Below are 25903 nucleotides of genomic sequence, written 5' to 3' on the forward strand. Positions count from 1 at the left end.
GTTTGTGTGCCTGTGTGTGTGTATATTCCATCAGTTTGCCCTGATTAATACACTCAGACATATGGGGAAAAGTTTTCTTGGGACTGATCAGAGTTAGGTTAGGGTGGCACTGTGCCTGAGTTGAGGCCAGATCCTGAGTGACAGAGTTGGCCGTGTGCTCTTTAAAAGTCTTACTTCTTTGTGTTGGTGACAGGTGGGGTCCTCTAACATTTGGTTCCCTGTTGCCTGAATCTAAGAGCTGTATGTTTTGCAGATTCTCCTTGGAAATATTTTCTTGCAGTTGTCACTGATGCCACCCTGTTCTCCTGTCTGGGGCATTCATCTACTGCTCTCACTGGGGGCAAGCTTTCTTTCTAAAAACTCCTTCAGTAGCATCATGAATAGGCAGATTTATCTTATCTATTTCCTAATGGCCCTCTCTCTGGGGGAACTCCAGACAAGAGCTCTAGAGTTGGCTGAGTGGATATTGGAGTAACTTTATCCAGGGTCTCATCCAAATGCATCCGTCCACACCAACAGCCAGCAAAGGCACCTAAGCAGGGTTCAAACAGTCCTTGACTCCTTCCCCAACCTTTCTTCAGTTCCAAATGCAACTCTTCTATTTTTTCCCCTGAGGGGTCCCTGAGTCCTCCAGCAAATAAACCAGGCTCCTACCACCTGCCCTAGTTGTCCTGAGCAAAGACTAGTACTTCCCTGTCCCCACGCCCCATTTCCACAGTCTATGCTCAGCTGTGCTTGCTGACAATAGTCAGGTAACAGGTACAATTGCTTCCTAAATCTGTTCCTAATGATAAGTTCAGGTCAGCATCAGGAAAGACACTTGTCTTTCCATTCCTAATGGCTGGAGGACAAGCACCAAATTCACCCAGTGGCTGTCCCAGATCATTTACCCAGTTGTTTAAAAGAAGGGAAAGGGGCCAACATCTAGCCCTACTTTACATCATTTAAAATTGGGATTTCATCTGTCAAAAGAATATTCTTACTCACTCTACATTTGGTTATGCGCATTTAAGCAGGATTTATAGTCTGAAGTCTCTACCATGATTTTACAGGTGGTTTTTGTTTATGGTCTCAAAGGCTAATAAAAGTTTGGTGGATACTGAGGCAAAGAGAACGATGCCCGGAGCCGTTGTGGGTGATATGGGGCAGAGTGTTGATGTGCTCATAAGGGAAACTTTGGCCTAAATTTGGTATCTAATATCATCCATTGAAAGGCTTGGTCCTTGAGTATATTCAGTTTTGAGGGAAATGTAACAAACTCATCTCAAAAATTGGGGAAATAGCCATGACAGCCCACGAGAAGCCTTGGGGCCAGTGTCCCTGCATTGAGGTGGGAGTCGTGGTGACCAGCTGCAGGTGTCCTTGTTGTGGCTTCCTGGGGAAGGGGAAAGGATCATTCAGAGCTGGCAGTTTCCAACTTCCTGGGGAAGTCATTTGGAGTTTCGCGAAAGCTGGGAAGAATGTGCTCAAAGGGAGACGTGGAGAGAAGCAGCTCTTTACCTGAAAAATGTTTGCTTTGCCTTGCTTGTGAATTCTTTCACTGAGAAAGAGAATTATCATTATGCCACTATATTAATGAAAGGAGAGGTAGTCTTGACTCATGATTCAGAACCAAAGTAGGTATAGCCTGAAAAAAAGTGAAAATTTTGTTACCTTTTAAGAGATGGTGGATCACTTGGAAATTAGCATTCTGCCATATTTCATAGATTTGGAATTGGTTCCCTGGGAAGAATTTCTTCCATTGGACCAGCTTTTCTGGGCACAACATTGTTTAAAGGGACAAGGTTAAGATCTTTTAAAAAAGGATTTGGATCATTTGGTAGGATACAAAGGAAATCATCTCTAGGTGAATAAAAGGATTCTTTAGTAAAAAAAAAAAAAAAAAAGACAAAATAAGATCCGATTTAGGGAATGAAAAACCATCCGTATTTCAGAGCTTCTCCATTTTACCTAAAAAGTTCCACTGGATTGCCACTTTATTTACAGTCTCTTAATATACTCACCTTCCTTTTGGCTAGTGTGTGTGAAAATTTTGCTAGGGTACATCATTGGATTGTGCACCAGCCACAGAATATGTGATAAATGGTGATGTTGTGGTAAATCTCCTTTCCATATTTATATAAAATGCCTACTCTGCAGTTTGTCATTACTAGCCTGCATGGAATAGGGAGTAACAGAATTGGTCTTAGCATTTTACTTCAAGTAGAGGTCATAATTCAAATGCTAACATACTGTGCCTGTTGCAGACTTTATTATGGTTGTTGATTTTCCTCTTCTTCGTTTGATAAAAGTTTTGATAATATATTGTGACAATCTCCGAGAGCAGAAAGTATAGGCTAGTAGGGTATATTCCCCAGGTTTCTAATTGAGAACTGAAACCAAGAGAAATGTAACAAAACATGTAGGCTCTATATTCTACCAGTAGCAGGCCATGTTATTTTGGATTCTCAATCTCTCTGAGATCCAGTGCCCTTATGTGTAAAATGAAGAGATTAGATCAGAGCAGTGGTTCTCAGAGTAGGATCTGGGGTCCATGAGATCCTTTTAAGGGGTACTCAATGTCAAAACTATTTTTATAATACTAAGATAGTTTGTCTTTTTCACTCTCAATGTTTCATGTGTGCACAGAGGAATTTTCCAGGTTCTGCATAATGTGTGATATCATAACAAACAGAATGCAAAAGCAGATATGAGAGTCCAGCTTTCTTCTGTAAGGCCAGACATTAAAGAGATTTGCAAAAATGTAAAAATCCCACTCTTCTCCCTATTTTTTTTGGTTTGGAAAATATAATTATTTTTTCATAAAAATTATGTTATTTATGTTCACATTGAATGGGTTTGCTGTTATAAATGAATTAATAAAAAATATTTCTAACATTTCTCAGGTTTTTTTGGAATATCATAAAAATAATAGATAAAACCCTCAAAAACAAAACTCTTAGTTGTCTCCAATAATTTGTAATAGTGTACAGGGATCTGAAACCAAAAAGCTGAAGAACTTTTATATTCATGAGTTTTAGTTCTTCTCTTTATGAGTGAAATTCCATGCTTGACTTAGAGTGGTTGCATATGATTTTTCCCCTTTAAAAGACTCAAAGACTATTGTAATACTTGAGACAAAGGAGTCTTCCTTCCAGTGAATGAAAATAATTTTTAAAGTTCTTTTCTTAATTGTTTTTCCAAAATCATATATAGAGCTCAAGTATGATGATCACTGTGTGTTCCTTGAACTTCTAATACACTGATGAATTAAAAAAAAAATACACACAACTGGGGAAATAGGGCTTCTCCTGTTTGAAGATGGGATTGATTGCACTTTGGTTCTGACAAATCCATTCATATGTAATTAATTAAGATAGTTTGACAAGATTGGGTTCAATTAGAAAGATACATTCCCATGTTTGCCATTCCTTACTTCATCTGTTTATGTATTTTGCTTTTAAAATAATAATTGAGGGGGGGCCACGGTGGCTCAGCAGGTAAGAATGCTTGCCTGCCAAGCCCGAGGACCCGGGTTCGATTCCCGGTGCCTGCCCATGTAAAAAAATAAAAAATAATTGAGCACTTGGTACATTCTGGACACTATATATAGGTCTTTTCTCAATCACCAAAAAACTTCTGTAAGATTGGTCTGGTAAATTGAGTTATGGGACCCTGAAAAAAACATGTTCTTAATTTTAATCCACATTCCTGTGGATTATAAATAGCCTCTTGAAGATGTTACTTTTAGTTAAGGTGTGACCAATCAGAATGAGGGTGGGCCTGAATCCAGATTAATGGAAGCTTTACGAAGAGCATTTGGAGGTCATGGAATTGCAGAAGGGGAGGACAAAGCCGTGTGACATGAGGCAGGGAGGTGAGCCAGGAAACCCCACGGATTGTAGCAAACCAGCCCTAGAATATTACCCAACCCGGGAGGAAGCAACCCTTCTTGCCTCTGAAACCATGAGCCAATAAATTCCCATTGTTGAAGCCAACCCATAGTGTGTACTTACCACGCAGTCTGGCAATCTAAGACAATTATACCCCTGTGTTCATTTTACAGGTGACAGAGCTGAAGACAGGAGAGAATAAAGTAATTTGCCCAAGAGTACACAACTAGTAAATCTCAGAGCTGGACTTTGAACTCCAGTCTCTGATTCCAGGGTCCTTTCTGCTCAGACACATTGTCTTCTGCAATATTTGCAAATATCCAAGTGCCTAATGCATGGTCCAGAAATAAATGCTTAGACAATTAGAGTCTGGGGTGGCCCAGAGAAACTTCACAATAAAGGAGAAACTAGTAGGTGAGAACTGTTGCTGCTTGAAAAACAGAAATGAACTAAAAGATGGCATTAATACTAGGCAACTCGGCTACAACCACCTTTGAATGTAGAGAAACATCTGCTTCTCAGGCTAAATAACCAGAAAGTTTAGTCTGGGTAAGAACAGCCCTGGACTGTGTCAGAATGCCAGATCCCAGCATTCTGGCCCCACATTCATCTGTTAAAGAAAGACTGGATTTATTTAAAAAAAAAAAATCAGGAATTCATAACAGGTCTTCATTATTTTGTTTGTGTTTAGATTTGTTTCTCAGGCAAAAACAAAACAGAACACCTGGAAGGAAAGTGGTGCTGTTGAGAGGGATATTTGCTTTAACCCCAACCCCCCACTCTCTCCCCACCGGGTCAGAAGCTCCATTAGAACACTACAGAACTGCAAATTCATTTTACTATTTTGGTGCCCAGCCGTGAAGCCCCACTATGTGGAAATTGCTGATGAACTGGGGTCCTCGGCGTGATGAAACATTGTGCTTGAGAGTTTTATGTCAACAGGGGAGTGATTATAGAACAACATGTGTTTCACAGTCTCCGGTAACATGAACTTTTGTGAGCAAGGCCCAGGCGCTTCCCTTCCTGTCAGAACTGTGCACAGTCTGCAGCCTGAAAAGGAGGGGATGGGGGTGAGATGAGAGGTAGGCCGGCCAGCCTGGCCCCTTTAGGGCTTCCACACGGAGCTCTGTGTCCTTGGAATGGACCGGGACTTTCACTGAGGTGCTGTTGTTGTCGTTGTTGGTTAATGTTTCTTTATGTCCCTCCCAGGTTCTACATTTTCTCTATATTTCTTTATTCACATGAATTAATCTTATTGAAGAGAAGGGGTGTGATGTAATAGAGGTCATTGGGTCAGTTTTGTCGTTTTCTAGTCGAATGTATGACCTTGGGTAAGTCATTTAATTTCTCTGAGTGTTCTCTGTAAGATGGGGAGGCAGTTCTTTCCTCCCAAAGTTGCTGTGAGGACGAAATTTAAACATCACAAAAGTGCTTAGCAAACTGCCTGCCATATTGTAATGCTCAAGAAGGAGTAGTTATTATTATTGTTGATTTTGCCTTTCACATTTCTAGGTGCCTAATGTGTGTGTGTTTTAATATTTGACTGTTCTTTCTCACAGGCCCTGTGCAAGCTTGCTGATGTTGTTGGCATCCCCCATCCCCATCATTTCCTAATCACCGTACAGAGCATTGCAAGTAAATTGTTACCGACTTTGGTTTATGCCTCTCCCTGCCCTGCTTCCAAGTGGGCTCTCCCCTCTCCCCTCTCCCCTGCATTTTCCCCTCCCTCCCCACCCCACTTCACTACCAGAGTCAGCGTAGAAGGCTTCCTCCAGTTTCCAGTATGATTTTAATTGGAAAACACTGCTCTATATAACCCAATCACACTAGTTTGCTTCTGATAAACAAAAAACAAACACAATTTATTATGTAGACCAAAAGTATATATTTGGTGGCTGAATTTTTCTGTTTTTTTTCAATGACGTATGTGATGTTTGAAGCTGTGTTTCTTTTAATACCTTCCTGTGGGTATAGATCTATAGCAGACGGGATCTTTTGATTAGGTTCTTTCAATTGAGATGTGACCCTCCTCATTCTAGGTAGATCTTAATCCTCTTACTCTAGTTCTTTATAAGAGGATAAAAGACAGGAAAAACCCCATAGAAGTTTAGAGAGAAGGACACAAGGAAGCTAAGAGAGACAGAAGCTAAAAGAGAGAAACATTCAGAAGCTCAGAGAGGATGTCAGTGAAGTCAAATGCTGGAAGCAATGAAACCTGGGAGAGAAGGGAGAGACCAGGAGACTCCATGTGCCGTTCCATGTGACAAAAGTGTCCCGGATACTGACAGCCTGTCTTCAGAGTCGAGTATCATCCTTTTGATGCCTTAAGTTGCTATTTTCGCAGCCTTAGAACTGGAAATTTGTAAGCTAATAAATCCCCATTGAAAAAGCCTACCTATTTCTGGTATATTGCATTTTGTCAGTTTCAGCAAACTAAAATATCATGCAATATCTGCTTAATAAAATTCTGAGAACTTTGAGAGTAAATTAGCAAGATAGATGATGAAACACTTTGGGGACTAAAAAGTCCATGTAAATCCTTGTCTTTGACCCAAGCAAATGAAGGGGATCTCCGAGGAAAAGCGGCCTGGCGGGGATGAGAAGATCAGCATCACTGGGTGCCATTGGTGAAGGCCTGGTGACATGTCCTCGGCCACATGTCCTGACTCTCCTGGAAGTGTCACTCGGCATCACTGAAGGTCGGGGTCTGCTCACGCCTGCTGTCCCTCCTGCTGTGCCATACCCTCAGTCACTCCAGTGGCCCAGCTGTCCCTCCTTCCCTTGAATTCCCAGGGAATTCATGCTTTCATGACACTCATTAGAAGAGGTGGTAGATCTGGGATAGGAAGCCAAAATATGGTAGAGTTGGCAGAGCAAAGTTTGGGGAGTATATTTGGGTTAAAGTTTGAGCTCTAATACCTCCTGGCTATGAGCCTCTGAGTAAGTCACTGAGCTTCTTGAACTTCAGTTACTTTATCTGCATCATTTATAACCAGATGTTTATTGTTTAGGTGATCACTAGTGCCAAGGAAGGGTCTAGGGACAGGGGAATGGAGAGACCAGCTTTAAAGCAGGTCAGAAATGTAGTCACTGAGAAGGTGTCATTTGAGCCAAAACATGAAGAAAATGAGGGAGTGAGCGAGGAGGGAATCTACAGGAAGAACATGTCAACCCAAAGGCATAGCCAGTGCAAACGCCCTGCGGTGGAGGGAGGCTGGTGTGCTGGAACAGCGAGGAGACGAGTGTGGCTGGAATAGTGTGAGCAAAGCCGACCATAGCAGGAGATGGGGCCAGAGGGGTAACGGGGCAGTTAGGTTGTGTTGAGTCTTGTAAGTCATGGTGAGAATATGGATGTTTACTCTGAGTGATGGGAAGTCACTGGAGGGTTGTGAGCCGAGAACTTCTGTTTGGGCTGTTGTGTTGAGAATAGACTGTAGAAGGCAAGAGTAGGAAGCAGGCAGACAGGTTAGGATGTTGTTGCCTCTGGGCAAGAAATGATGGTGGTTTGGACCAGGCTGTAGTGGTGGAGGTGATGAGAAGTGGTTGGATTGTGGACATATTGAAGTTAGAGGGAACAGGGTTTGCAGATGGATTGATTGTGGGGATGAAATGGAGAAAGGGTCAAGGACTCCAAAGTTTTGGCCCAAACAATCGGAAGAAACATATTGCCGTTAACCAAGATAGGAGAGTTGGAGGCTGAAAAGCTGTGGGGTACAGTGGGGTGGGGGAGGGGGGAAATGCTGGAGGTGGGGGAAGAGATGGGAAATTCAGTGGCAATAATAATAGCTGTTCTGCCTCCCTCATGGAGTTATTGTGAGGACTAAATGTGATGAAGTATGGGTAATCTACCCTCCAAATATGCTTCACTGTTTTCAGAACTCAAAGACCCCCTCCCTTTCTGTTTGGAAGTGGTGTCTTCTCTGGATGTTCTCCTCTCTTCTGCCCTTCAGGAGGTCCTGCGTTGGTGGTGGGTGAAGTGTTCCCAGCACATGGACTCTGGGAGCTGTCAGGTATTATCTGAACTATGTTTAGATGGATATTTTAGGATAGGTCCTCACAACTGTGACTCAAGTATGACTTAACAGTTAATACCTTTATTTCTCCCTAACAGAATATTGTTTCTAATTTTTCTTTTGTGTAGCAGCTGATGTTGCCATGCAGCTCCCTCGGTTGCTATGCGATGGTAACGTTTCCTTGGCCCGCCATTGGCTGGTGGCTCCTGAGCCGTTACTATGGTGAGCTTTACAATTTCCTTTGATTGGTGGATTCCAGAAATAGGTCATCAGTGGAATCAATTATATTCAGGTAAGTAAAAATGAAGAATAAATATCATAACCTTTCCCTGTCGCCAACATATGAAGGCAACGTGACAATTAATGATGTAACAAATCACCGTTGGCTGACATAGGACCCTTTGGGAATTTGAAGAGTGATGATGCTTCTATGCTAAATTTGGGGGGGGGGGATGTTTTTCCTTTGGTCTGCGTGGATTTTTATAGTTAAAGGAATTGAGCCGACCAGAGCTGGAACCCACTGAGTTGGAGTGTAGCGGGTGGTAGCATGGAAAGGAAACTGTTCTCACAGCAGGTTGAGGGTAATGCTCAGGGCTTGGGTGTGGAGAGAAAAACGGAAGAAAAGTCCAGGTGGAGGGATGAGTTGAGTGCATCACATCTCTCTTTCTCTAACATGGGACCAGTGTGTCCTGTTTGGAGTGGTGGTGGGGGGTGAGGCTTCGTGGGAGAGAGTCAGGGAGTCACAAAACAGAACAGGTCGCAGATTAGGATGCTAGAATAACATTTGATACCCAGAGCACATCATTTTTAACACTCTTCCTTTATATGACACAATTATTTTGATTAATAGTCATAAAATGAAACAAATAATAACAGACAGAGAAGAGACACTGACGTTGAAGATATTCTTTTATCGAACCTTGTATCATGTCAGTAAAAACAATAAAGCTAAAATAATGCCAAAAAGGAAAAAAGTAACGAATACCTAAAATTTCATTATTTAATGAAACTTATGCCGACCAATGTTATTTCACAGTAATGAATAGTAATTTTACAGTTTCTGCTTTTTAGATGAATTTCTGCACATTTTTCTAAGACATTGTCAAAATTGGTTTTCTTCTCAAATTCATGGAGTGATGATTTATTTATCTTTGTTCTTAGTTGGTTGAAGAACAATTTTTAAATTTTTTATTTTGAAAGGTTTCTTTCACATGAAGCAACAGATAAATAACCATAAGAATAAGTTTGATAGAGATTCTTAGAAATCTCACAATACATTCCAAAGAATTTAAACACATTTTAAAATCTCCAAGTAGTCACAATAGAACGACAGAATTGAAGTAACTCGAGTTCTCTTTTTTTGTCTTTATAGTCACTGTGCTACCATTGTTTTCTTTGAATGTACTTGGTGTGAACACAGGAATATATCACACCATGGAGGCTGGAAGCATGAATTATGCCCAAAGCAAGCTTTGTTGTTAACTGACTCTCAAATAAATGTGTAGTGTTAATTCTCTGAACTAACTTCCATGTAGAATACAGTATTTGCTTAAGAATGAGCAAAAAAAATGTGCTAAATTGGCGCTTACATTTTTATTGTTTGAACTCAACAGCAGCAACAGCAATTGGTAAGAAATTGGACCCCCCCAATTTTTTCTTTTTTGGTAGAGAAGAGAATATTTTATCACTGACAGTGTTTAGAATTGCTGGCCACATGATAATAAAAAGCAGACTGACTTTTAGTTGGTTTTATTATTGTTTTTAAGCCTTTCCAGGGGATGCACCCTCTGAATGCCTGGCAGGATGGAGCGGGCTGAAGGAGGAGAGGTTACCGCTCCCCCCTCCCCACCTTGGGACTCTACTAAGCTAGACAGCATAACTGTTTCTTGCTGGAGCTGGAGAGTGTAATGAAAGGTGATAATGCACAAGTGTGAAAGAATGGCAGACAGACGCTGAGTTGTATTTGGTCAGCAAATATCTGGTAAATTCTCTGACCCTGACATGACCAAATGGATATTTTTTTCTTACTTTCATAATAATAACTGAAAAATCAAGCATCATTAACTGAAGCATGTTTCCTTTTCATGAAAATATTGATGGTACCTGTATCTTTGAATGCTATTTGTCTAACGCTTTTCTGACCTTGACATTTCCTTCCAAATTTTTGCCATATTATCCCATTCTGCATCGTTGTTTGTGACCCCTAATTTCATTTTGCAATGAACTCAGCCTTGGACTTGTCTTTACCATTAAAAGATGTGGGAGATGCTTTGCTGAATCCTCAGAACCAGTTTTGCTACACGGAGCAGTGGAATCAGAGACATGAAATTGCTTGACCATTCTAAGGGTTGGAATGGGTACAAGAAGGAGGAAGGAAAACTATTAGAAGTTATGATTTGCCCTTCTAAGTTTGCTGTGTATGACATATTCTTTTTTTGCCTGTCATCTCATCACACAGATATATTTAGATCCACCCAAGTATTAATAGATGGTTTCCGTGATAAAAGTTCTGGTACCTGAAATTCTCCCATTTTCTCTGTATATTCCTTTAGATTAAGTGTTGTTTGCTCTCCATAGGCCTTTAGAAAGCAAAATTCTCCAGAGTGCAGATACCTCTGGGAGAAATGACACATCACGTCCCTAACACTTTAGTATAAATGAGTATATTAGATTGCTTCTCCTATTATCTGATTAGCAGGATGGGGACAGAAAACCCACCTCTTAACTGAGTCTTACCAGCCTTCCATGTGTCCCTTTGCTTTAAGGAATTCCAATTTCCACTCCAAAGAAAACAAGAGAAAAAGATGCTCCCTGTTGATGATAGGTCCGAAGGAACTTCATATGTAAAGGATAACAGATTTTAATCTCATTTATTTCCCAGGAACCTAAACTCTTCCCCAGCCTATAGCACAGCCCCTCATTTTGCCACAAGAGTGTTAGAGGCTTCACGCTATCATGTGTCTCGTCTTTATTCCACTCATATATGTCTGGGGAGAGCCCTTTGAGATTAATCCTTGGCTCTGCTTCAGGCTCCATAATAGCAATGGACTCATGCCTCAATACAGTGAGGGCAGGTGGCAGCAAGCAAAAGTGGCTTCCATAGAGTGTGTGTGCAGATGTGGCATTTTCAGCAAGTGTCAAAAATCAGTGCCCAATCAAGACAAAAGCCCAGACTGACAGCATACCCCTAAGAAGCATGCCTGCACAAAGGTTTAAAAAGAAAAGAAAGAGAAAAAGAGAGAGAAGGAAGGAAGCAAGGAAGGAAGGGAAAAGAATTTTATTTTGTTCTGAATTGAGTTAGTGTTCTGTGCCAGCTTTTGATCCTAGGGGCATGGTGTATGCACGTGTGCATAGCTGGTTGTTCACATGGTTTCTACTTGAAAAATCACAAGGGCGAGTTGTAGAACTGAACTTGGGAGTGTTGAGGGGGAAGCTGAGAGGGTGTCCCCAAAAGCGATCAAGAGCAAATGTAGTGGCTCTGGCTTTGTTAATAATTTGAACTGAAGGTTTAAAAATATATTTGTGTCAATATATGAACCAATTATTAATTACCTATTTGGATGGCTCTGTTGATGGTATGTATCAATTCCGAATACAAGTTGTTAATAGGAAATATGAAAATTGACTTGGATATTGAATGAATTCCAATATTCTAGAGTGTAGAACCACATAACATAAATATAGTACCACATAAATTCATACTCCTTTTCTTAAGTCATTGGCCCTCAGTATGTGTAATAAGTGTTTACCAGAAGTATTAAATATTTTTAAAAATTAGAGAAGTTGTAGGTTTACAGAAAAATCATTCAGAAAATACGGAGTTTCCATACACCACTGTCCACCCTCCACCCCCACAATTTTTCCTATTGTTGACACTTACAGTACTGTGTTAACTTTGTTGCAACTGGTGAAGCAATATTATTATAATTATACTATTAACTATAATCTACAGTTTACATTAGGGTACGCAAAAGTTCTTAATTTGACAAAGTCCCATTTTGATGAAAAATCTAAAAAACCATTGCCTAACCTAAGCATCCTGAAGATGCTTTGCTATGTTTTCTTCTAGGAGTTCTATAGTTTTGATTCTGATATTTAGGTCTTTGATCCATTTTGAATTTAGTTTTGCATATGGTGTGAGTTAGGGGTTGACCTTTATTCCTTTGCATATGGATATTGAGTTTTTCCCAGTACCATTTATTAAAGAGACTATTCTTTCCCCAATTGATATTTGGCAGACTTGACACCTCTGCCAAATATCAATTGGCCATACAGTGATCACGATTCACAGTGGATGGGGGTAGTCTCGGACTGAGCAGCTGCAAGAAGGAATGAAGTTGTGAGGCATAATTAGGTTAGTGAACCTTAAGGACAGTATGTTGAATGAAATGTCAGAAATAAAAAGACAAATATTATCATGCCTCACTCATGCGGACTAACTATGATATACAAACTCAAAAGAATTGAAGTTGAGAGCATGGGTTATCAAGTCAGGGTCTACTGTGAAGTTCCCTAGATTGCCAACTGTTACAGCAATCACATATATTCAGGAGTTATAACAGATATTTCTAAATTTTGAGATACTGAGCTATTTGTATATAACCTGGTCATTCTTTGAAATTTCGGGTATTTATGTGACACCTGAGACTCAGAGTTGAAGCTCTGAAGCTATGAAAGTCAGCACTACCCCATTCAGTGACGTTTAAAAAGCTGAAAAAGTGGTCAGACTTCATCTGGAGATATGAATGAAGCTGATCTGGATAGGACTAAGGGAAATCAGAATACAGGATAAAGGATATGGCCCATATTTTCAAACTTCAACTTCTGTGCAAGACCAAAGGGAGAGCTGTTCATTTGGTGAAAAATTTATATTTTGGGTAGCATATTTTCTAATTTAACTTGTATGATCAGTTTACTTGAACACCATAATTACATGGAATTTTGAATAGGTGTGAGGTCTTGTTGGTTTGTACAGGTTAGTGTGATGCCCTGATATACCCCAGAATAATTTGGGCAGAGAATAAACAAGTATTTGCAAAGTCTCCTTGGGGGACTGGGGAGAAAGGAGGAAATACTCAACCTCCGCATCTGGGGAATTCCTGTTATTCTCGCAAGCAGGGAAGACAACCAATTCAATAGGCTGAGCCCTCAATTTTGGGGCTCACCTTTATGACCCTTACTCCTGCAAGGGAGAAGCTAAGCTTACTGATAATCATGGTTAAGAGCCAACCCCAGAGTACCTCTTTTTTGCTCAGATGTGGCCTCTCTCTAAGCCAACTTGGCAGGTGAACTCACTGCCCTCCCTGCTACGTGGGGATGAGCCGAAACCTGGCATCATGGGATTGAGAAAGCCTTCTTCACCAAAAGAGGGAAGAGAGAAATGAGACAAAGTAAAGTTTCAGTGGCTGAGACATTTCAAACAGAGTCAAGAGGTTATCCTGGAGGTTATTCTTCCGCATTGTATAGATATCCCTTTTTAGTTTATGATGTATTGGAGTGGCTACAGGGAAGTACCTGAAACTGTTGAACTGTGTTCCAGTAGCCTTGATTCTCAAAGATGATTGTATAACAATACAGCTTTTACAATGTGACTGTGTGATTGTGAAAACCTTGTGCTTGATGCCCTTTTTATCCAGGGTATGGACAGATGAGTTAAAAAAGATAAATAGACAAAGAATAGGGGGAGGTAAAGGGTAAAAATTAGGTAGATTGAAATACTGTGGGTCAATGAGAGGGAGGAGTAAGTGGTATGGGATATATAAGGTTTCTTTTTCTTTTTCTTTTTCTGGGATGGTACAAATGTTCTAAAAATGATCATGGTGAAGAATACACAACTATGTGATAATATTATGAGCCATTGATTGTATAATATGGTTGGACTGTATGTGAATATTTCTCAATAAAAATATTTTTAAAATAAAAATAAAAGCCAATCCATTTCTGGCATATTGCATTCCAGTAGCGTTAGCAAACCAAGACAGATTTATTTTTGTCCTGCCCCTAGAGTGCCTTGGAACAGAATTTGGAGTTGTTTAAAGCCCAAAACAGGAAATGCATCCAACAGCCAAAAAATCCATCGGTCATAGACTTAAGGGTTTATTTCTGAACTTTCAGTTTGATTCCATCGATCTCTCTATCTGTCCTTGTGCCAGTACCATGCTGTTTGATTACGGTAGCTTTCTAACTTTTAAAATCAGGCAGTGTGAGTTTTCCAACTTTTTCCCTTCTTTTTCAAGATTTTCTTGAAATATATATTTTTTGAAATATAAATTTCCATATAAATTTGATGATTGGCTTTCCATTTCCGCAAAGAAGGCTATTGAAATTTTTATTGGGGATGGTGTTGATTCTGTAAATCACTTTTGGTAGAACTGACATAACAATATTTAGTCTTCAGTCCATGAGTATGGAGTGTTCTTCCTTTTATTTTAAATAAAATATTTTTAAAATAAACTCATATTTTAACTACTTTAAAAGAATTGAAACTCCTGTGACAAAACTTTCCTTTCCAAAAAATCAAGGCAAGGCTGCAAATTAGGAACGAGAGGGCCCTTAGCCCTATCATTTCTCCTCCATGGCTGAGTTTTCTCATCTTCAAAATTAAAACATGAGTTCAATAAATGATCTCTAAGACCCTTTCCAGCTTTGTAATTCTAGGTTCTAAGAATTGCTTTGTAATGTCAGTAATCACCTCATAATGTGTCCATAATATTTTTAAATCTGGGGTTCTTGCACTGAGCTGCCTTAGAAAGGGTTTACCTGATGTGGACAGATGAATAAAACATAAGGATAAAAAATAAATAGATAATGGGGGGGTAAAGGGTAAAAAAATTGGTAGATTGAAATAATAAAGGTCAAAGAGAGGGAGGGGCAGGGGGTATGGGATATATGAGTATTTTTCTTTTTATTTATTTTTCTGGAGTGATGCAAATATCCTAAAAATGATCATGGTGATGAATATACAACTATGTGATGATACTGTGAGCCATTTATTATATACCATGTATGGACTGTAGGTATATGAAGATTTCTCAATGAAAGTATACATATTTTTAAAAAGAGCAATGCAATACTACCTAAGAAACTTTTTTCCTGTTCTGATAGTTTGACGAGAACTTAAAAAGGGCGCAGTTTTATATGCTTGATAAAAATCTTCTAGCAGTCTTTGAAAAATTGCAGTGTTCTGTTCAGAACAGGAAATGGCAATTATGAAAACAGCTATGTACTGCGTAAGCTGATATAAGAGTCGTAATACACAAAGAGCCTAAAAGTCAATGTGCCTGACACAGATGTTTAACTTAATTTAATTATGAAAATAAAAATATGTACCATTCATTATGCTCTTGGGGAAAAAAAGGGGGTGGGGACCTGGACTGGTACTAATAGGCTATCTGAATTCATTATGCATTTCCATTAATCTTTTGGGATGAAGTGGAGGGAATGATAAGTGATAATGTTATAAAAGCATATACAGATAACAAGAAGACAGAGAGGGGAGAGGTAGCAAGACATATCAGCATTTCCCCCCAGACAGCTTGTCCCAGAAAGCAAAACCAGAGGCCCTTTTGTTCACTCACAGCTTTTGTACAGTGACCAGGTTGCCTTGCACACCCAGCCAGGATGGCACAGCCACAAGCCTTTCCCTGAGCCTGGCAGGCCTCACGTGCAAAGTGCTGTCCTGCAAAAGTCGGCACAGGAGAGGCAAGTCGATGAACAATCTGAATTAAGGAAGTGAATCCATAGAGTCAATGCTGGGCCAGAGATCCCCCATCTGTTTGACTATTTCTTGAAACTCTCCCCAAAACAAAATGTGCCTTATTCCTTGAATGAGTCTTTTTCTTAGTATTTTCACTGTGAGAAATTAAAAGCCTCTCCCCTGATAATAGCAAAAATTAAGTAATTTAGTACCATTAGTGGCTTTTTGGTAATATAAACCCATTCTTCTGGAAAGGCTTCTTAACTGAGGATATTTATGAACATGTTTTGGGGTGAATTGGCAGCAAAATATGATCGGCCTCTAAATCACAAAAGTTGCTCAGTTTGTAGTGCATAACCATACCATCTGCAGAAAACAATAACTTGGTTTCATTCAAGAGCCGTTTTCTGATCCCCCACTCCATGTCCTGCAGTGTGCTTGGGATGAGGTCAACAAGCCATCCCTCCCTCATAGTGTTTTAACATTCCTGGATTTCCCCCTTAGTGTCAGCTCTATTTTACCAGAACCATATATTTATCTGTTTTTCCTAGCCAGTTCTGTGATGCTTTTTTAAATTAATTTATTTATTAATTAAAAAATTAAAAAACAAACGAACTAACACATTAACATATGATCATTCCTTTCTACATATATAATCAGTAATTCACAATATCACCACATAGATGTATATTCATCATTTCTTGGAACATTTGCATCAATTCAGAAAAAGAAATAAAAAGACAACAGAAAAAGAAATAAAACAAAAACAGAAAAAAAAGTTATATATACCATCCCCCTTACCCCTCCCTTTCATTGATCACTAGCATTTCAAACTAAATTTATTTTAACATTTGCTCCCCCTATTATTTATTTTTATTCCATATGTTCTACTTGTCTATTGACAAGGTATATAAAAGGAGCATCAGACACAAGGTTTTCACAATCACACAGTCACATTGTGAAAGCTATATCATTATTCAATCATCATCAAGAAACATGGCTACTGGAACACAGCTTTGTGATGTTTTTATTAAGTGCAACAGTATATCAATAGTTTCCGGTTTATCTTTGGTTGGTTATCAGACAGTAAGCTTGCCAAATTCTCTGTGCTGCATTTTGACTCTGTGCCACTCATTTTCTAGTAATTTTCTAGTAATTGTTATTTTCTAATGTAGTCTTAAATTTATAATATGGTGATGAATTATTTGGACATCCTTGGCTTGTCTATAGTATTAGCACAATTATCATAGCAGCTGCTATCATCTACCGAGGAGGAAAAGTAGCATCTAACCATCAGACCCAGTTTCCTTACTCTACTCAGTCTACACATGATTATCAAAAGGCTGGTTTTCTGGTATAATCATTTTCAAAATCACCCTCACAAATTGTTTTAACTGAGAAAACATAGCTTCGCCAGTGTTTTCACCTACATAATTTTGATTGAATTGATGTGGTATATACCACAGCGGACAGCCTCACCTGGAGGCTACAGTGAGAGCCAGTTATGAAGAGCACCTGAGAATGTCAAACTTCTCTAAATACCTCGCTCCCTATCAAAGTTGAAGGTTAGGGACCTGCGGTCATCACATGGTACTGTTATGTAAAGTCAATGAACTATATCCCAAATTCAAATCCAAATATGGAAGAAATCAGAGCTTTAAAGAGAAAGGTGTAGACACGGTGCTAGAAAACTGTTGATAACAAACTCACTTGATCACAATTTTTATGCAGATCTTGGTGGTAGCAATTACCGAGTAAGAAAGGAAATTATTTCAGTGCCTCAGCAGTATGCCAGAGCCAGAAAACTGCATAAACGGGAAGCAGGCAACCTTGTAAATTGAATGCATTTCGTGTAAATTGAACCCTTCAGGCTGGGGGCGGGGGGTCACTTCTACACCTGCCCTGCGGGCTTGTTCTCAAAGCTGCTTGGTCACAGGAGGAGACCAAGGAGCCAGGAGACCTTCCTCCTGAAGGAGGAGGGGCTGGGAAGTGGGTGGGCTCCGTTTCGCTCCCAGCTAACTCTCTTCCCGCTCCCTCAGCAGCTGCACCCAGAGTAGACCTAGTTTCCTGTCTCACAGCACTAGTCAGAGCTGTTGTTTGCTCTTGGATCCATTCCTCCTTTAAATCCTGTAAAATACAGTGCTTACTGTCTTTGATCTCCGAGCAGGAAAGGTGACTCTAATATGATTAATGAGCCTAGCTGGGCTTTTCCCAGTGACCTAGAGGATGATGTAGGTGCTCAGAACATTTATAGGAGGAAAGGGAAGAGACCCAGCAAGTTCTGATGGCAGTTGGGCCTCTTGGAAATGTCTAGGCTTGGAGGAGTTACCCTACCCCAGCAGGATTGCCTGTTATGGAGGGATAGAGACATAGGAAGGGGACAGTGGCTCTACCATTCACAAAGAATAATTCCACCTTCCTGCTAGTGTTTGTCTCCTCTGATTCAATATGGCAGCACCTGAATTTATGAGGGAAGTGACTTGAATGGGATGAAGAGAGGGGCTTAGTCAAGAGGGAGAGCCAGGAGAATGATAGACAACCTGGCCGTGACAAGCTTCTGTTCCCCAGTTCGGAAGGACTGTCCTTATTACCAAAACTATTCTGAGTTTAGACTGTGATGGCTATATTCTTAGCAAACTATGCAGGGTTCATTTTGGTGCATGGATTCAGTTCTCAATAATTTTTTCTTTCTTTTGAGAAACTCCTTGTTTGGGGAAGGGGGGTGGCCTTTGAACTGGGTGGGCCCAGGACAGTTGTATTGGCTTTGCCTGGACAATGGTGTCTTGTTTGGCTGCTGGAGTTCAAGAAGGGGCTGAATCTCAGCTTGCCAAGCCTGCTCAGCTTGCCAAGGCACACCATAGCCGGAGCTGGGTCAGTTGGGGAAGGAGTGCTACCCTGCAATGTGTTTGCCTTACGCCCCTTAAGTGCTGTGGTATGTGGCCACCCTCCAAGGATGGCCCAGAAACCATGTGCAATGACATCATGGTACCCAACATGGGTAGTTCCTGGGCACGCCTGAATGGAGCCCATTCCTACTTAAGTCTCACTCCCTACTCTTGCACTTGAGAGTAATAAAAGCCTAACCTTCAGGAGTTGGGGGTGAATGACTGCAGTGGTTTAACTGCTCTTGATGAGATGCCAGGCTCCTCTTGCTGGCCTCAGGGGATGCACCCTCCACCAGGAGAGGACTCAGAAGACCTGAATTGTAGGTCTGACTCCATCCCAACAGCTGTTTGATCTACTATGAGTCATCTGACCCTTCAGAATCCAGTCTCTTACCTATGAAAAGGGAGATGGCAATCTTCTCAAGGGATTGTCCCGAGGATTAAAGTAGAAAATGTTCTGGAGTACGTTTTGTGACCTGTAATATCCCAAACAAATGCAAATTATTCTCCATGCACGTCTGGACTCTGATTCACCTCAGGATGGAAAACCAGATGTTCTTGTTTCCACTTGGTGTAGTGGCCACTTCAAAGCCTTGAGAAGTCTGCTCGATAATGCTGGCTCTAAATGAGCCCCAGTGTTCTGAGAGGAAGGCGGTGCCATGAGCTCTGTGTGGCTGTTTTGTTTTAGGAGACTTCTTCAGAGATAAATTCCACTGATGGTGGGACCTGTAGGAAGCAAATTTTCTATGGACCATAAAAAAAAAGACTTAGCTTTGGAAGTTGAATATGTTATGAAAAGTAAAAAGCCAAAAGATGAGGGGACAGCCAAACTCAAGAATCTGTCTCCCTTTAAATGGACCTCAAATGTTTTTTATTAGTTCATAAATGAGAAGAATAAATATTTAAGTGACACTTAGACAAATTACAATCTCCCACATGCTTGTGGCTCCTCTGCAAGCCAGCATCTTTTTTCAAATCTTGCTCCATTCCATGGAACCCTCAATCGCTGGACCCACAACTGGGTTTATGGGTAGATGGGGTAAGGTAGTAATTGAACTTAAGAAATCCCCCCAGCCCCAAATGCCTCCCTGAGAATCCCATTGCCCTCGACTGAAATCCTGTTATTAGCCATGAATTAAGAAATTACTTCTATTAAAATTCAAGTCATCCTTGGAGGAGTAGCTTATTAAACTGTTATTTTTCATCTATACCTTAAATGTAAGGGACTTAATTCAGAAGTTAGCAAAGCCTTTCTGTAAAGGGCCAGAGAGTAAATGTCATGGGCTTTGTGGGTCATAAGGTCTCCGTTGCAAGTAGTGAACTCTGCTGTTGTAGGGAGTAAAGAGCCATAGGGGGTACCTAGATGAAGGAGTGAGGCTGTGTTTCATAAAATTTTATTTACAAAAACAGGAGGTAGGCAAGATTTGGTCTATGGCTGTGATTTCCCCATCCCTGATTTAATCGAATCTTCTAAAAGGAGGCAACCAGCTGAGAGCAGGGGGAAGGAGGAGGAGGCAAGGGGAAAGGGACAGAAGGAAGTGATGTGAGGGAATGCAGATGGGGGAGAGGACAGAGAACATGGGGGGAGGTGGAAGGGACCTCTGTGTCAAACTTCGTCAGAGTTAGCCTTGTTTTAGACATCTTTTTTCTGAGTTAAGATGCTTTGTCACAACTGATTTGTATACCATATTTATATCCATGATTCTTTTTCTTTTTTAGTAGTGGGGAAGAGGGGGTTCACATTTCTTCACTCATTTTATTTTGTATGTCATTTTAATTTAATGTATCAATTTAATAGTCCCAGGACCAGGCAACTCCCATTCTACCATTAAACGGCTTAGAATACAATGCACGTCCTGGAAGTTACGGAACACTAAAAAGGAAATGCTAATCCAAATAGAATTCAGTCGGTGTTACAGCTCTCCCCTTCCTGTGTGCGTGTTGAATGCTTTTTGACACATGCATTCCAAGTGGATGGTCTGAGACGTGAATGGTATTCTGGTTTCCTTGAAACTGTGTGTGGAGGGAGCTTTTAAAAAATGTCTTTCCAGACAACATTTTATTTCAGGATCAAGGGTGGCTAATGCACCGTGCTCGTTCTCAGTTGTGACATGCTCTGAAAGTAAAGAAAGCATTACGTGTAAGCTTTTTCAAGCCTCATTCAGGTGTGGCGTGGGCACGCGGAGTGAGTGCTTTGCACCCACAGCGCTGACGCTGAGACCCGCCCACGGGGGGACTGCGCCTGGGCTGGGTTTCGGGAGCGGGGCCAGGTTTGAGTTAGGATTCACTCTCTCTCCTGCCCAGTCCCTCCTATGACAGACAGTGGAACGTGCAGACGTGAATGTGAACTCAGGAATGCGGCCTGCCGCATGGACCAGGCAGGCTGGCCTCACGAGGGCTTCTGAGAAGACAAAACCCGACCCCCGGAAGCTGGAGGGGAGGTGGGACCGCTCAACTGGCGCCTTCATTTTACTCTGAGACAAGCTGGCTTCTCTCCACATTTGGGAATAGGCCTGGTGCCTTGGAGACAGTCTAATTATCTTTTATACATTCATGAAGTTTATTTTTGGTTAAGACACTCAAATTGGAATATACTTGATTGGTTTACACTGGAAAAGTAATTTGGGGTTCATCATCCAAATTACATTAAAGATGCCGAAATGCATTCCAGTTATTACTTAGTCTAGCCTACTTATTATGGCATCAGGAGAGGGAGTAACATCCAATTCCTTGCATATAATTTGTATTCCTAAATATGAACTTGTAAGAAAGAACTTTCCTTTAAAGGGGGCTATCCACATTCACTAGGAGGTTTGTATACAGATCCCTTTCTTCTACCTAGGATAGAAGGTTCTGGTCATCTGGCTGTGCACAGCCAGCCCTGGAGGAAAGGGTGGCCCTGCACCCAAGGCAGTGGCCCTGGAAGGAATCCTTCCTACCTTTGCACTTTCCGAGGAGGCTAGGAGAGGGCAGTGACCCGTAAAGCACCCCCTGCTTGTCTGAATGGCAGTGTTTGTTCATAATCCTCTGAGTCCAACTCTGCCAGAGGGACCTCACTCAATCAAAACACTCATGGGGCAGGGGTGATGAGAGAGCCTTTCTTGGAGGTGTTAAAAACAGACAGAGATTCAAACCTCTCCCTTCGACTCGCTAAATCTGACCCATCTTTGTTTTTAATTAAATAATTTTCGCATGCCTATTGATTTGGCCACTTTCTCCTCTGAGCTTTGTCCAGCCCCGGTCCTGGGATCACTGAGAGGGCTTTGGCTGCTTCCAGCCCGTGGCCGCTGCATCCTGTCAGCAGTTCAGGGGGGCAGCTGTGATGTCACTACCCAGTCTCTACAGCACAGGCTTCCCCATTCCTCTTGGGCCCAGTTGCTTAGGGGAAGAGGGGAGGGACCTTACCGTATATTCTCATCCCTTACAATTCAAAGTGTGAAGCATGGACCAGCAGCTCTTGAAAGCATGTTAGAAATGCAGATTCTCAGGCCTTACCCACATTTACTCAGATGGAATCTGCAGTGTTACCAAAATTCCAGGTGATACATATGCACAGGTTTAAAGTTTGAAAAGCATGCTCTGGGTGGCTATTTGGATGGGGCCAACTGGTCCTTCGACCCTCATTGTTTAAATCCTGAGCCCCAACCCATGCTACCACCTATTTTCAATCTGGTAACTCAGAATAACCCTGCTTCAGCTGGTGCTGGTGAACCCATAGCGCCATCCCGCTTCCCATAAGTGGAGGTCCTTGATAGCCCCGCCTGCCAAAAGTGGCCAGAGCTTTTCTTTCTGCTGTTTGGGTATGACTTTCTCTTTGCAGCCCCTGCCCCAAAGCACTCCTTCTGTCCATCCAGCCTTGAGTCCCTGCCAGCTGCTCCTTGGCTCCCACTTTGGGTTCCATATGCCAGAGAGGAAGTAGAATCAGCTGAGACTCAGGGAACAGGAGGTCAGTTTCTGGGTGACCCACTTCCCGAGTGACCTGAGGTCAGCACATAACCTCTATCTCAGCCTCCATTGTTCCAATTCCATGTTGATGGGAAAGCTATCTTTGGATACCTTCTGCGAAACCCATTAAACCAATCTGGAATCTTAAAGATTCTCTGTGCATTTGCTTTTGAGGCCAATTAACAGGAAATACATGGTCAGCAGAGAGTTATAGTGTTGACTTTACTAGAAGCCTAATTATCCCTTTTGTTTTTATTAAGCAGGGACTCTGTGAACCCGTAGGATATCCTAAAGGATATCACCATGCTGTGAAATCAAATGGTGAGTTGTGTGGCCTGGCTTTAATAATATTGTCTGTAATTATAAAGGCTATTTTCAAAACCCCAAATTCGCTTATTCCCAAAGAGGGAGGATTTCTCGCCATGAAAACTAGCTTTGGCTTTAGACAGCAATTACTCATATTTCCTTTTCCTGGCATTCTGACTGCAGGAGTAGACAATGGATTGGTTCCAAAAATAAGCTCAAGCTTTTCCCTCTTAAAGTATGTCAATTTCCAGGCTTGTCTCCCATGTCTTCAGAAGTGGGGAACATATAGTCACAGGCTGCAAAATGGACTCCAGCCTACACTTTACTGAGATTGGTCTTCTTGGGTGGTCTGAATAATCACCTGGCTAATTTGATTGTCATCGTATCCAGATGGACTAAGTGCCGGCCAATAGATATGTAAATTAATTACACAAGTGAATTGACTTACCTATGCTTGAAGGCTCCAAGTTACTGCGCTGCACAACTCTAGAGACCGCCATTGTTTTCTGTACAAATGGGGTTCATGTGCCAGGCACGACCATGGGACTGCACATAGCAGCCCTAGGAACGGTCTTCTCCTGGCTCTTTGTGTGGCTGGTACCTTGTCATACACTTCAGTTTCCACTCATACCTGCTTGGCCATTTCACCTAAAGCAGCTGCATTTTCCCTCCCCAATCACTGTTTATTTCTTCCATAGGACTTATCATATTCTGAAATGATTTCATTTAGTCTTTTCCTGTCTACCTTAGATGGTAAGTTTTCTGAGGGCAGGCATTTGTCTGTCTTACTAGAGGCCTGTCTGATACCTAGTAGGTACTTAATATGTATTTGTTGAGTGAGTGCATTAGATACTTAATATGGGCATTTGAAGCAATTCCTATAAAATAGAAGATTATTTTAGGAAACTTTTATCCAATCATCAGAGTGGTGGATATTTTGGGTATCCATAGGTATTTCTAGAAAAAAATATATGCCTTCTTTTTGTATAGTTTCTTCTATCTTACTTTGTCTTGTCTTTTTCCCCCTGCTATCTTGATTAAGATACAAACAATGGCCTTAAACAGCCCTAAAATAAAAGAGACGACTATGATTTGAGCCTACTGAATACCAGACGAGTGATAAGTACAGAGAAGTGAGAATCATGGCTCCTGCATGGAGAAGGATGAGGCAAAACAGAAACATGAAACAATGACTCTTTTTAATTATTCAAGCTAACCCCGTGTTCTTAAGTTTTGATAGGGAAGGGAGTGTTCTTAATTCTCCATTTTTTGCCCCTTAGGATCACCTGTAAAATATATGTATTTTCTAGTACCACAAGAATTTTCACACCAACTTGAGGAAAGAAAAGAAAGGTTGTTACAAGAAACTACATGATTAATTACCAAATTAATCATACATGCATGACTGCAGCAGAGGCCTGTGAGTCCAGATGACCTGCCATAGAAAAGGTGTTAGGAAGGTTTGTTCTGAGTGGGTTTTAAAAGATGGGAGCCCTGGCTTGAACCTAAATGGTTTCCACCAGCAGGGTTTGCATATTTCCAAGCATATCTGATGGGCCAGCAAGGCAAGCAGCTCTCAGGAGTCCACTTGCCTGAGTAAATTTTCAAGGGTACGTCTATCGGGGATCAGAGGTGGGAGAATAAGAAGGCAGCCTGGGTCTGACGAGTCCCTGCTCAGATAAGGGACCTTTGCCTGAACCTGTGGAAGGAAAGAAAAGTGAAAGGAGGTGCTTTCCAGAGGGATCTGAGTCGCAGGGCTGAGGGCAGTGTTCCTGGAATCAAGAGGGAGAAGAGCTTCCTCCCTCTACACAGAACGTCCCGGCATCTGTACCTTGAGGACTCCAGGAGCCACAGTGCTGGCACGTTGAGGACTGCAGTCTAGAAGTCATTAGGAGAAAGGACATGATGGTATTTGAGGGTGGCATGGCAGGAGTGGTGGCCCAACTGGAAGCATAAATGTGAGGGATGCAGGTGGCCAGAGCAGGAGAGGAAGAATATGGCAAGTGCCACGGGTTTGGGACATGTTTGCAAGTGCACGTAAGATGGTCCCTGAGGAGTAACTTGTGGGGGTGACTTTGAGGAGCCCTGGAGGTCCTGCTTCACTCTGGTAGAGGCCAGGTGTGATGTTGAGAGCTACAATTGCTGGGATCCATAGGCTGATGGGGCTAGAGAAATTCAATTTGTAGAGTTCAGATGGAAACATCTGAAGAGAAGAGTTGGGGGACACCACGTGCTTGAAAAGATGCCAGCAAAAGCAGGAGTGTATTCTAGGGACAGCTTGGCGGAAGAAGAAGAAGGGTCTTATAAAGGGGTGATGGAAACAAAGGTGCAAAGAAAGAGACCAGAAATGGAAGGCCTCGAATACCATGCTCTGGAGGGTGTTCTTACAGGCTGATCAGAAGAATGATTCAACTAAAGGAAGATTCTGGGAGATTCACTTGGCCTGGGTGTTTAAAAAGCTTTTAGTGGTAGAAACGTCTTTTGAGATGAAACCTAATGAGGATGCTTTATAGGTGGAGATTAGATCAGACCAGAGTGGTGGAAAGGCAGGGGAGGGGACAGAGGAGGATGTAGCTTCAGCTTGCAGGGTGATGCTTGGTGCTTATTGCTCAGTGGTGGGAGAATTTTAAGGTTACCTTTTTTTTCTAACACGTATTTTCTAATTTTCTGTAGTCATACTTATTACCTTTCAATTTAAATCTTCAAAACTATTTTAAATACTGAAACAATTGATTACTCTGCTTTTGGAATCATAGTCCTCTGTCATGGTCAGGTTCTTGTATCAGCTTGGCCAGGTGGTGGTGCCTGTTGGTCTGGTTGGGCAAGTGCTGGCCTGTCTGTTGCGATGAGGATATTTCATAGAATTAGATCATGATCACATCGGCTACATCCACAGCTGATTCCATTTGTAATCAGCCAAGGGGAGTGTCTTCTTTAATGAATGATGTTTAATCTAATCACTGGAAGCCTTTTAAGGATTCAGAAGAGACAGGCTCTCTTCCTGCTTTGGCCGGCGAGCCTCTCCTGCGGAGTTCGTCCAGACCCTCCATCAGAGTGGTCAGCTTCACAGCCTGCCCTGTGGATTTTGGACTCTACTTTCCCACAGTTACATGAGACACTTTTATAAATTTTATATTTATGAAGATTTCCTGTTGATTTTGCTTCTCTAGAGAACCCTAACTAATA

At 41.5% G+C, this 25903-nt stretch overlaps 1 pseudogene; it reads left to right on the forward strand.

Annotated features, from left to right (window-relative positions):
• The first annotated feature begins 1285 nt into the window (after positions 1 to 1285).
• Positions 1286 to 1846, forward strand: LOC143661572 (nucleotide triphosphate diphosphatase NUDT15-like; annotated as a pseudogene).
• Positions 1847 to 25903: the final 24057 nt, after the last annotated feature.

This window comes from Tamandua tetradactyla, chromosome 17 (genome assembly GCF_023851605.1).
Source record: "Tamandua tetradactyla isolate mTamTet1 chromosome 17, mTamTet1.pri, whole genome shotgun sequence".
Lineage (NCBI taxonomy): Eukaryota > Metazoa > Chordata > Mammalia > Pilosa > Myrmecophagidae > Tamandua > Tamandua tetradactyla.